Raw genomic sequence first — 12559 nt, 5'->3', positions numbered from 1 at the left:
TTAGATGTATATATTATTCTATTAATAAGTAACATTAAGCTTAAAATTGTCTAAAATATTACTTTCTCTTTATCATTTTTTAAATTTCCATTTATTATAATATATATATAATAGAATTACTTGTGATAGTAGTATCAGTTATCTTTTGCTATATAATCAACCACCTTGAATCTTAGTAGCTTAACACAGGAACAATTTATGTAGCTCAAAATCCTATGATTTCGGCAAATTGAGCTGGGCTCAGTAGGATAGTTCTGGTTTGAGTCAGGTGTGGCAGATCTTAGCTCAGCTTGTGCATATAACTACGGTCAGCTGCCAGACTGATAGGAATTGATCTAAGATGGCCTCAGCTGGGGCGGCATATATCTGTTTCATGTGGTCTTTCATCGCTCAGTAGGCTTAACTGGAAGCACACGAGGACAGCAGGGTTCCAAGAGGAGCAACAGTATAAGTCTGATGTGTACATGTGCTCCAAATCTCAGCTGACATCACAATATCTACAAAGCATTTCACATGGTCAAAACCAGAGTCAGTATAGAAAAGACAAAACTACAAAATGTGGATAAATTAGATCTGTTGCTGCAATCAATCCCTCTCAGAGTGTTGAGTGAATTTGGAATGCAAGGTGAAGTGCCCATTCTCCTTAAGATTTCTTTTGGCTCGCTGCTCTCAGAAGTGTCCTGTGCTGAAATGGCAATGTTGATAGGCCCTGATATCTATACCATCCCCTGGTGTAGCAGAGAAAAAAAAAAAAGAGACTTAGAAATCCTCCTTGATACATGCTACTAAGGACACTGAGATAGTCAAAAAGAGGTATCAGTGGGCTGGCCTGTGAGAGAGAACTCACTTAAGTATAAGGAAACATACCAAAAAATGGTGAGATGAAATCACTGAATAGATACTAGAGGACTCTGAGGGGCCAGTGTAACTTGAAACAGAGACGAGGACAGCACACAGAGAGAGCATACTTTACATATACCAGGCACTCTTTAGAAGTAGAAGCACACAAAGTATGGTAAGCAAACAGGTAACAAAGCATCAAAAGCCCCGCATATGACCAGCAACTAATAGAAAGTTCCTGACATTTTAATTACTAGACTGAACAATCAATTATTGGAAAGGATTAGTGTTTATCAGAAAGAACTGACTGACTGCCATATTTTTCTTCTTCTGACCCAATTTTTAAAAGAAGGGATGAGTTGATATTATTAATTATTGGAAAAATAAAACTTCTGTTTTTTCATTGCTGATTTATGATACTTCTATCAAACTCACACAAAGAATAATAATCAACACTCCATAGGCTTCTAAACACAATTCATATCATCCAATAGCCACATGACAGCAATCCAAGGACTGGTATCAGTCTATGAAGAAGTTCTTAGTACCAGTCACTTTAAAGGCTATCTTTAACCTTGACCTTCCTGGCAATGTGAATCAAAAATTCTCTTTTATTGTTATGAATCAACATGGGTGTCCTCCACTTAAAAGCAAATATTCCTTCTAGTAGAGTCATCAATAGTTAACAGTTAACACTTCTGAGCCTATTATGTCTTATACACGTTGATACATATATTGCTTTCATTATCTCACTTAATATTCAAAATAATCCTGAGAAATATGCATTGTTATTCTGCATTTGACCGAGAAAACTCAGTTAACTAATTGGCCAAGATCACACATCCAATAAAAAAACTTTTAATTTCAACCCAGGCCTGCCTAATTCCAAAACCCAAATTTGTTTGCATTCCGAAAGATTAACTTTCAGAGAGTGAGCGCTATCCAAGCATATATTGGAAAATTGTTTTTCAAGTATATTACAGAAAAGGAAGTTTTCTGCAAAATTGTCACTAAATCTCTTTCAAATTAAAGATTTTGTAATTCCTTGGAGTCTAAAAGAATATTAAGTATTTTCATCAAAAAAAATAGTTTATGTAGTGGCTGGTGAGAAATGGAAAGAGATGTGGGTCTCCAGCCTCCCCCTGCTGAATATTATTTTTACATAAATCCCATGCAGCTAAATATATAGGCTGTGGCAATGGCTAAAAGACACTCCTCCTGTCAAGAATCAGTTCCTTAATGAATAATTTCAGGCTGACCTGTGAACATCAGGTACAAAGCATACCTTGGGTAAAAGCAGCTAAAATGGCAGTGACATCAGCAGACCTCCTCTATAATACATAGAAAAGTTGTTAAGAGCGTAAAATCGTAAGAGATTTTTTTTCCTTTTTTCTTTTCTTCTCTTTCCTTTTTATTTCATCTATATGAGAAGGTGGATGTTAGTTGAACCTATTGTGGCAATCGTTTCACACTATGTGTAAATCAAACCATCACGTCGTACACCTTAAACTCGTTAGTGATATATGTCAATTATTTCTCAATAAAACGGGGAAAAAATCATATTAACTTTCATCAAAATATATTTAAGCTCCTGAATATAAATTAGTAGAATTAGTCACTTTTATTTATATTCTTTTTCCAGCTTTCTTGAGATAAAATTGACAAATGACACTGTATAAGTTAAGGGGATACAAGGATATGATTTGATACACATATATATCGTGAAATGATTACAATAGGATTAGTAAATACCTCCATGATCTCATATAATTATCATTTTGTGTGCGCGTGATGAAACATTTATAACCCACTCTCTTAGCAAATTTTACTTATATTATACAGTATCGTTAACTATAATAGCCATGCTGTACATTAGATCACCAGAACTTATTCATCTGAGAGCTGGAAGTTTGTACTCTTTGACCATCATCTCCTTGTTTCTCTAACTCCCCAGTCCTAGGCACCCACCGTTCCACTTTGTTTTCTGAGTTCAGCTTCTTTAGATTTCACATGTAAGTGAGATTATACAGTATTTGTCAATTTTGCTAGTTTAACTGAGATATTATTGACATATAATGTTGTGGTGCGTTCAAATCTAAGACCCACGGAGCCAATTGAGATTATGAGCCTTTATTAGCCGGCTGGCAACTGACTCTACCACGCAGGGTTAGCCCGGGGTCTTTGTTTGAGGCAGTTTATGAAGCCTCTGACTACATCCTAGAACAAAGAGAGTAAGGAAATTGCAGAAAGCAGAAGTTAACCGTTAATGTTCTTTACAAAGATAAATGTATCTGGGGTATTGCTAAATCAAACATAGCCTGGTAGACAGTCTTATTATCTGTATCCTGGAATGTTGGGCCTCTTCCTGGGGCTTTGGTGCCTAGAGGAATCACCTCCTTGTTACTGATTTACTGGGAAGTCTTTACCCTTACATTCTCAAAAGAGGCAGCTCATAAAGCCTAAAACGACATCAAACAAGTAAGCAGATAACAGAAGCAGAAGTTGACCATTAACACAATACAAATACATCACCTGAGCACCACGCTTGTCCCGCCAGCGGGACCGGTTATTTGGTGGGAGAACCGAGGAGAACCCAACCTAAAGAAAAGAGGGGTGACACGGACGAGAGAAAAGAGTGGAGGCAAGACAGTGTTCTGATCAAGCCTCAAATTTTATTTTTGGATAACAAACATTTATACGGCAAGAACAAAGGGGGGCAGGCAAAGGGTACCTGTTGCAATATGATTGGTCTTCAGCTGGTGGTGTGAGGAGCGGTAAGGACAGGGGGAAGTACGAGGTGGGGGGGAGAGCAGGAGACTATCAGCACCTTTGGTGGTCAGCCAGCTTCTCGGAAAGACTTGTTTATCATGGGTTTGGTTCTCACAGCCTGAGGGCTTGAGAAACCAAGGGCGCAGCTCCCAACATCTCCTCCCTTTCTATTTTAGAAAGGTGGGCCTTAACCGAGTGGGGGAACATTGACCTGGTTCCTCCCGTGGGCTATATACACCCATCTATTGTTGGCTCTTGGTATCTTTTGGGGAGGAGAGGCAGAGCCGGTTTTAGATTGTGATTTGGATACCAACCTCTATGCAAACCAGGTATGTTCTCAGGGAAGGACAGAGGGGACCGTCTAGTGGGTCTTCCCTTGCAGTAGCTTTGCATCTGCACCCATCTCGATGCCCATACCTTCCCTTGGTCTATCAAAGGTGAAGGTAGACATTTCTCTGTCCCTTATGTCGTCCCCGTAGGGAGAGGGGGAGGTAAGTGTCTGGCAGTCCTCAACCTTGGGACGCCCCTGCAGCTAGGCGACAAAGGTCTGGGGTGAGTGAATTCCAAGGTGTGGTGGCCGCCAAAGAGGACGTAGAAAGGGCAACATCGCCCGCCTCGTTAATGATTTGCCATGTGTAATTAAATATTTGATGAGTATGGACGGAGGCAAAAAGTCCGCAAAGCAGGAGTAGGTACGTTATTATATGCAGGTGCAAAGAGTACACGCTCCTAAGAAGGAAAGTGTAAAGAACAGCAATCCTAATCTGTGGGTAAGGGGAATATTAGAGTCAGTGCAGAGGAGGACGAGAAACAGGAGGAAGAGCAAAATTCCCGTGAGGAGGAGAGGGGCTGGAGACTATCCTCTGCAATGCATCTCCGGAGGACGAGGCGATTATCTGTAAGAGAACAGAGGGGAAGCGAGGTCTCAGGGCTGTGGATCCCTGGGCGGATTATAAAGTTTTAGTAGCCGGTCAGGTAACCACCGGGCGTTTTGAGCCTGATTATCATAGATGCAAGCGTGTCCCTTTCCCCAGATAAGGACAGGGTCAGGGCCCTGCCATTTATTGGTGAGGGGATCTTTCCAAAGTGCTTGTGTATAATCAGAAGCGGTGGCCGGGTGCCAGAGACGATCAGCAGCTGTTTTGCCGCAGGCGTCTAAGGTTAGGAAGTTAAGGACAAATAGGGCATGATTTATTAGGGTTTTAGGGCTGGCTCTTGTGTTAGAAAGGGCAGTATTTCCGGACTGTATTTTAAAGAGCATATTTTTTAGCGTTTGATGAGCTCTCTCAACAATGCCCTGTCCTTGGGGGTTATAGGGAATACCCGTGATGTATTTTATTCCGAGCTGCGCGCAGAATTGTCGGAAGGAGGCGCTAGTGTAGCCTGGCCCATTATCAGTTTTAAAAACTTTTGGCTGGGGGATGACGGCCAAAAGAGCTATGACATGTTGAATAACATGTTTGGTGGCCTCCCCGGTTTGGGGGGTGGCATAAATGAATCCACTATAGGTGTCTATAGAGACATGGATATATTTAAGTTTTCCAAAGGGAGGGTGATGAGTAACATCCATTTGCCAGAGTTCTCCAGGAACTATTCCCCGGGGGTTTACTCCCAGGTGAGGTTCAGGTAAAAGTGTCAGACAACCCTTGCATTGACGGACAATCTGGCGGGCCTGTTCTCTGGTTATGGAAAATTTGAGGCGAAGGGTATGTGCGTTGAGGTGATGTAGAGCGTGAGCTCGTTGTGCAGCAACAAAGGGGGTGTCTTCCTGGGCGGCAGCAATCAATTGGGTGGCCTGGTCTACTATATTATTTCCCTCTGTGAGAGGCCCAGGTAAGCCTGAATGAGCGCGAATGTGTCCAATAAAAAACGGAGCATTGCGATTAATGATTAGTTTTTGTAATTTGGAAAACAAGGGGGAAGCATTTGTGGAGGGACGTATGTAGGGGACTGTTTCAAGTAGGGGTACAGAGACAGCTACATAGGCGCTGTCAGTATAAAGATTGAAAGGAACCTCGCTTAGGAGTTCAAAGACTGTAATTATTGCTGTTAGTTCAACAAGCTGTGCAGATTGAAAGGCTGTCTGTATACGGGTAACCTGTCCATTAATACTAAAGGCTGCTATGCCTGAAGAGGAGCCGTCAGAAAACACGAGCGTGGCTCCCGCAATGGGAGTGGCTTTGGTTCTCCGGGGAAAAACAATGGGGGTTTTCTGTAAGAACTGAATTAATCTGTCAGCAGGATAATGATTATCAATTGTTCCTTGGAAGGAAGTGCAACTAATCGCCCAGTCATCATCGTTTTGAATTAGCCATTGTACCTGAGCTGTATTATACGGGAGGGTTATAGTGTCAGGGTCCTTTCCAAAGAGTTTTAAGGCTGACTCCCCAAAGAGTTTTAAGGCTGACTCCCGCCGCGAGATTAACAGCCTGAGATACCTTGGAGGCAAGGGGGTCTATGGCCAGATGCATGGCTTGGGACATTTTAGAGGTGAAGGGATCAACGTCACGGCACATGCGCAACATTTCATCAAGGGTTTTATCTCGCGTCTTTCCGCGCAGCACCGCGCGGCAAGAGGCATTGGCATTTTCGTAGGTCAATTGTTTAACGAGCCTGTCATTAGAGGCTTCGCCCCCCCGAGGGTTCTTTCCGCCGCCTCTAGGAGTCTACTGACCAATTCACTATAATCCTCTTGAGGGCCCTGTGTAATTTTGGTCAGGGGAGTAGTAGCAGCCCCTGAAATGGGGAGTGCCCTCCAGGCTCCGAGTGCGGCGCTAGTGGTCTGGGCGAGGAGTGCAGAAGGGAATCTTCTCTGTTTAGCCTCCGCGGAGGTGGCAGGGACCGCATCGGGCCCCTCCCTGTGGAGCTTATCGTTTAAGTCACGACCTACTTTCTGCCATTTTTTAGGGTGAATTTCAGGTCCATTAACAATGAACTAAGGGCAAACCTTGTCTATAAAAAGAAAAAACTTAATAAGATCCTTTTTCTTAACTCTAACTCCTCTTTCCCTAAGAGATTCTTTTAGGTCTCGAATAAAGACCGCTTCTTTAGAGAGCTTGGGGCCCATTTTTCAGGGCGGGGCCCGTTCGAGGGCGGGGGCCCGTTCGAGGGCGGGGGCCATTTACTATGAACCAGGGACAGACTTCATCAATGAAGAGAAAAAATTTGACTAAATCCTTCTTTTTTACTCGGATTCCTCGTTCCTTGAATGAGCGTTTTAAGTCTTTTATGAATAGCGCTTCTCTGGACAAGGTTTGTCCCATCTTTTTGTTTTATTTATCTAAAAAGAAAGAGGGATAGGAACTGAGGAAGTGAACATAGGTATCAAGGCAAAAAGGAGGAGAAGGGAACTTAACTTCTCTCCCGCGTGGGCAGCCGGTTAGTACAATCCGCTAACACGGACCCCCTGGGGTGCGTTGCCTACGGACGTCCCGCCGGCTGTGCCTTTGGGCATAGACAAGGCTCTTTTACAGAGGCGGCAGAGGAGGGATTATACCAGAGGTCTCGACGTGGGCAGTCGGTTGGTATAATCCGCCAACACGGCTCTCAAGAGGCGAATCGCAGACCTACCGCTCTCTCCAGGGCGGAGGGAGAGGTCTACGACCGGGATGCCCTCTGAGTGGACGACTTCTGCCTTAAAGTCGACTGACACACTGTATTCTCCCAACTCAGAAAAAGCAGCCTCTAACCTCAGGGGTGGACGGCTTGTGCCGAGAAGCGGGCTAGAGAGAAAAGTCCCAAATCCTTTGAAAAAAAAAAAAAAGGAAAAGACAAGAGGACCTAGAGAAGACAGAGGGAGTTTATGCTCAACTCTTTTCTCCGTTTAAAATTCGTTACTTATGATCCTAGCAGTCCGTGCCGAAACTAAACTAAGGCGGATGAACACTCACCGAAGACGGCGATCTCCGGTGAGCCGAAGACGAGGACCTTCCATGAGCGGTGAAAGGCAGTCTTCCCTGAAAAACTTCTTCTCTGAAAAACTTCTCCTTAACGAGCTGCAGCCTCTGTTATTTCATAGTCCGCCTGGGTAAGGGTTCTGCACTCGGGCCCCACGTTGGGCGCCACCTGCCCCGCCAGCGGGACCGGTTATTTGGTGGGAGAACCGAGGAGAACCCAACCTAAAGAAAAGAGGGGTGACACGGACGAGAGAAAAGAGTGGAGGCAAGACAGTGTTCTGATCAAGCCTCAAATTTTATTTTTGGATAACAAACATATTTATACGGCAAGAACAAAGGGGGGCAGGCAAAGGGTACCTGTTGCAATATGATTGGTCTTCAGCTGGTGGTGTGAGGAGCGGTAAGGACAGGGGGAAGTACGAGGTGGGGGGGAGAGCAGGAGACTATCAGCACCTTTGGTGGTCAGCCAGCTTCTCGGAAAGACTTGTTTATCATGGGTTTGGTTCTCACAGCCTGAGGGCTTGAGAAACCAAGGGCGCAGCTCCCAACACACGCTGGTTAATAAGTGAGCAGATTACAGAAGCAGACACTGGCCATCTTCATATCTTATACATTTCCTAAAACCCACACCCAAGCAAGTAGGACAACTTCTGGTATCTAAAGATATTTCTTCCCTGTAGCTGACTTAGCTAGTTGGCTCACTTTGAAAATTTTCCACCCTTAACAATAACATATGTAAGTTGAAGGCATACAAAGTAATTTGATATATTGTAAATGATTACAATACAGTTAGTCAACACATCTCCTCACATAATTACCATTTGTGTGTGTGTGTGTGGTGATAGAATTTAAGATCTACTCTCTTAACGTTCAAGTATGTAATATAGTAGTTATTTGTCACCAAAAGCAAAGGCAACAAGAGTAAAAATAAGACTACATGAAACTAAAAAGCTTCTGTACAATAAAGGAAACCATCAACAAAATGAAAAGGCAATATGCAGATTGGGAGAAAATAGCTTCAAAGTATATATCTGATCTGGTATGGGGTTAATATCCAATATATATACAGAACTCATACAATTCAGTAGAAAAAAAAAAACAAACCACTTTAAAAAATGGGCAGAGCAGAAGTAAACTCACACCTATGTGGTCAATTAATCTATGACAAAGGAGGCAAAATATACAATGGAGTAAAAACAGTCTCTTCAACAAATGGTGTTGGAAAAACTGGACAGATACTTGTAAAAATATAACATGACTACTTTCTTACACCATACACAAAAATAAATTGAAAATAGTTTAAAGACTTAAATGTAAAACTTGAAATGATAAAACTAGAAGAAATCATAAGCAGTAAATTCTTCGACATTGGTCTTAGCAGTATTTTTTTGGTTATGCCTCCCAGGACAGGGATTCCCAACCCCTGGGCCGTGGACTGGTACCAGTCCATGGTCTGTTGGGAATTGGGCCACACAGCACCAAGTGAGTGGTGGGCAAGCTCATCTGTGTTTGCAGCTGCTCCCCAGCACTAGCATCAGCACCTCAGCTCCACCTCAGATCATCAGGCATTAGATTTTCATAGGAGCACCTGTCCCTAGTGCCAAAAAGATTGGGGACTGCTATCCTAGGGCAAAAACAACAAAAGCGAAATAACAAATCAGATTACATCAAACTAAAAATCTTTTGTACCACAAAAGAAACCATCAACAAAATGAAAAGGCAACCTACTTAATAGGAGAAAATATTTGCAAATGATATATCTGATAAGGGGTTAATATCCAAAAAATATATAAAACACATACAGCTTGACATCAAGAAAAGAATTCAACTGAAAAAGGGACATACAGATGAGAACAACAGACTCATGAAAAGATGTTCAACATCACTAATCAAAGGGAAATGCCAATCAAAACCACAATGAGATACTACCTCACAAATGTCAGAATGGCGATCATTAAGAAGACATGAGATTAAGTGTTGGCACGGATGTGGAAAAAAGGGAACATTTGTACACTGTTGGTGGCAATGAAAATTGGCAGCTAATATGAAAAACAGCATGGAGGTTCCTCAAAAAATTAAAACTAGAACTATAATAAAATCTGAAATTCCACTTCTGGGTATATACTCAAAGGAGATGAAAAGGATATCAAACAGATATACACACTCTAACATTTACTAAAGTATAATTCACAATAACCAAGATATGGAAATAACCTGTGTCCATTACAATGAATGGATAAAGAAGATAAAATATACATATACAAGATTATTATTTGGCCATGGTGAAAGAAGGAAATCCTGCCATTTGCAACAACATGGATGGACCTTGGGGGCATTATGTTAAGTGAGATAAGTCAAACACCAAAAGACAAATACTATATAATCTCCTTTATATGTGAAATCTAAAAAAGTCAAACTCATAGGAACAGAGTAGATTGGGGTGGGGTGGGGGGTAGGAGAATTGGGGATCTGTGGTTTAAGGGCACAAATTTGCAACCAGTACATAAATCCTGGGGATGTGAAGTACAGCAAAGTCATTACGAACAATATCATATTACAGACTTCAAAGTTACTATGAGACTAGATCTTAATTGATCTCACCACAAAAAAAGATAATTATATGATGTGATAAAAGTGTTATCTTAGACTATCATGGTAATCATATTGCAATATATAAATTTATCAAATCAACATCTAAATGTATACGATGTTATGTCAGCTTTATCTCAAAAATTTGTGGAGAGCAGAGTTGTAAACTGACAAGGTCTTTGCAATCTGTGAGGCCAACCAAGGGTTGCCACACCTCCACAAATCCTCCTAAGAATGGGAATAGGAAAACAACGCAAGTGTTGAAATGCAAATGATTTTAGCAGGCAGTGTAGGGGCAAGGGGGGCGGTTACCCTACAGAAATGCAAATGATTATAGTAGGATGTGGAGGTTGGGTGGGGATAATCTCATTTTAGCCAGCAAATGTATGCTCTTGTATCAAAGCAACTTGCAAAAATAAAATCGCTCTCTATTCCATCATCAGTGGATATTGGGCCTCCTGATCCCAGCATTCTGTTTTCTTTCTTTTCTCAGTCTCTCACAGGTCCCACTCAGGATTTTTTTCCAGGGCCGTGCTGGACGTGGCAGAATTTACCACTTGCTGGATGCAGCAAAACTTAATTTTTTTTTTAAAAAAAGGGAAGGAACTCTCATAATTTTCCCTTATACTCACCATCTTATTGCACACTCTGATAGCCAGAATTAGAATGCCAAGCTGAGGAGCAACAGTAGTAGCAGTAATATAGTTTACTATGTGCCAAGCCCTGTTCTAAGCACTTAAAAATTTTAACTTATTTTATTGTCATCATGATCCTATAAAATAGGAACTATTATCCTCATTTTGCATATGAGGAAACTGAGGTAAACAAAGGTTAAATAACTTATCCATCGAAAAGCTAATAAGTAGCAGAGTAAAATTTTTTACCAAGGCAATCTGTCTCCTCCCAAATCCATACTCATAATCACTGTTCTTTACTGTCCAATAATCATTTATTTTGATGGACCTGGGGGAGGTCATTAAAATTAACACATTTATTCCCCATCAAATATTTAAGTTTTCAATTCTGAAGAAAGTATTATTCTGCACTTCATTTTTCAGAAACATGGTGGAGAGACATCCCCAGATCTTTCCCCTTGAAACAACAATAAGCTGAACATCTAAAACTCAACAAAAAACACCCAAACTGCACACCAGCATGTCTGAGTGTGGGATCTGTGCATAAGAACTACCACCGGTCAGAACCCTGAGTATTGGGTAGTAGACTAGGACAAATAAAGAAGCTGCCTCTCACAGCAGCTGGAGCTATCTGTAGGGGGAGAGGAGGGAGAGCTGTGAGTTCCACACAGCTGGTGGTAGGGTCTAGTCATCAGGGCTGAAGGTAGAGAAGTGGGACGGCAGAAAAACAAGTTGATTTTTACCAGCCGGAGTTGCAAAACCAAGACTGAGCCACAGACCCCAACCCCCAACTCAGAGCGCCTCTCCCCCTATACGCTTCGAGCCTGAACTCCACGGAGCCCCAGGGGAATCTGAGCAAACACTACCAAAACTGTTGCTAACACCTACAGGGACTAAAAATGAGGGTAGCCAGCATGATTAAATATTTATTATTCTGCACTTCATTTTCTGCCTATCTAAACAGCTATTTGTCCACATTCCCAACAAAATTTGGATCAGGTGCACATTCAGATTCCAGAGATGAAATATCTTCACTTATATCTTGACAGTCTTCATTTATACCTTTTTTTAAAAATGCTTCCCATCTCCTGAAAATCTGAGGATTTCCTAGTTATGCTAGTTGTTATAGGGAGCACGCCCTCTAGTGGCCCCAAGCTGATATGCAGCTAGATAAAACATTCACAGAAAGTGCTCCAATGACATTTCTTTCCTATTACAGGTTCAGTGGCAGAGCGCATATGATAAAAATATATATATATATATTAAAAAGCAAATTTTTAAAAATCCATATTGGGTCTTAATGCATTACTGTGTTTGAGGGGTGAACACTATCCTTAGCTAGTACCATGAGGTTGCAATAGACAAATATTTTACTCTTCACTCAATTCAAGTATGACAAAGCTTTTTACACCATCTTGATAGCTTTCAAAAGGGGTCCAAAAATAATAATTCTTGCAAATTTTTGCAATAAATGCCAAATCATAAAATTGCTGTGAAAAACCCAAGCTTAAGAGACCTGCAAATAAAGATAACTCTGCTTGCCTTTCTCAAGAGAACGTGGTTGAAGGGGAGTGCTTGAGTTTGAGTTGTATAGTCATAAATGGTGTATTATTTTCTTCATGTATAATTAAAGAAGCAAGAACAGAAAAATTTTTAAAAAGCTAGAAAATGACTAAAATACCACCAAAGCACAATGTCATCTTTAGCCCCGTCACATTAATTGGCAGCTGTGCTACACAATATCCAATTATCCTTTTCCTTGGTCAAAGAATCTATGTATCAAAGTAAAATCTGTCTTCACCACTGCTTTCTTGATCCCTAATACTGACT

The sequence above is a fragment of the Rousettus aegyptiacus genome, unplaced genomic scaffold (assembly GCF_014176215.1).
Source record: "Rousettus aegyptiacus isolate mRouAeg1 unplaced genomic scaffold, mRouAeg1.p scaffold_m13_p_2, whole genome shotgun sequence".
NCBI classification, from domain to species: domain Eukaryota; kingdom Metazoa; phylum Chordata; class Mammalia; order Chiroptera; family Pteropodidae; genus Rousettus; species Rousettus aegyptiacus.
The sequence above is the reverse complement of the archived record's forward strand: the minus strand, read 5'-3'. Positions refer to the sequence as shown.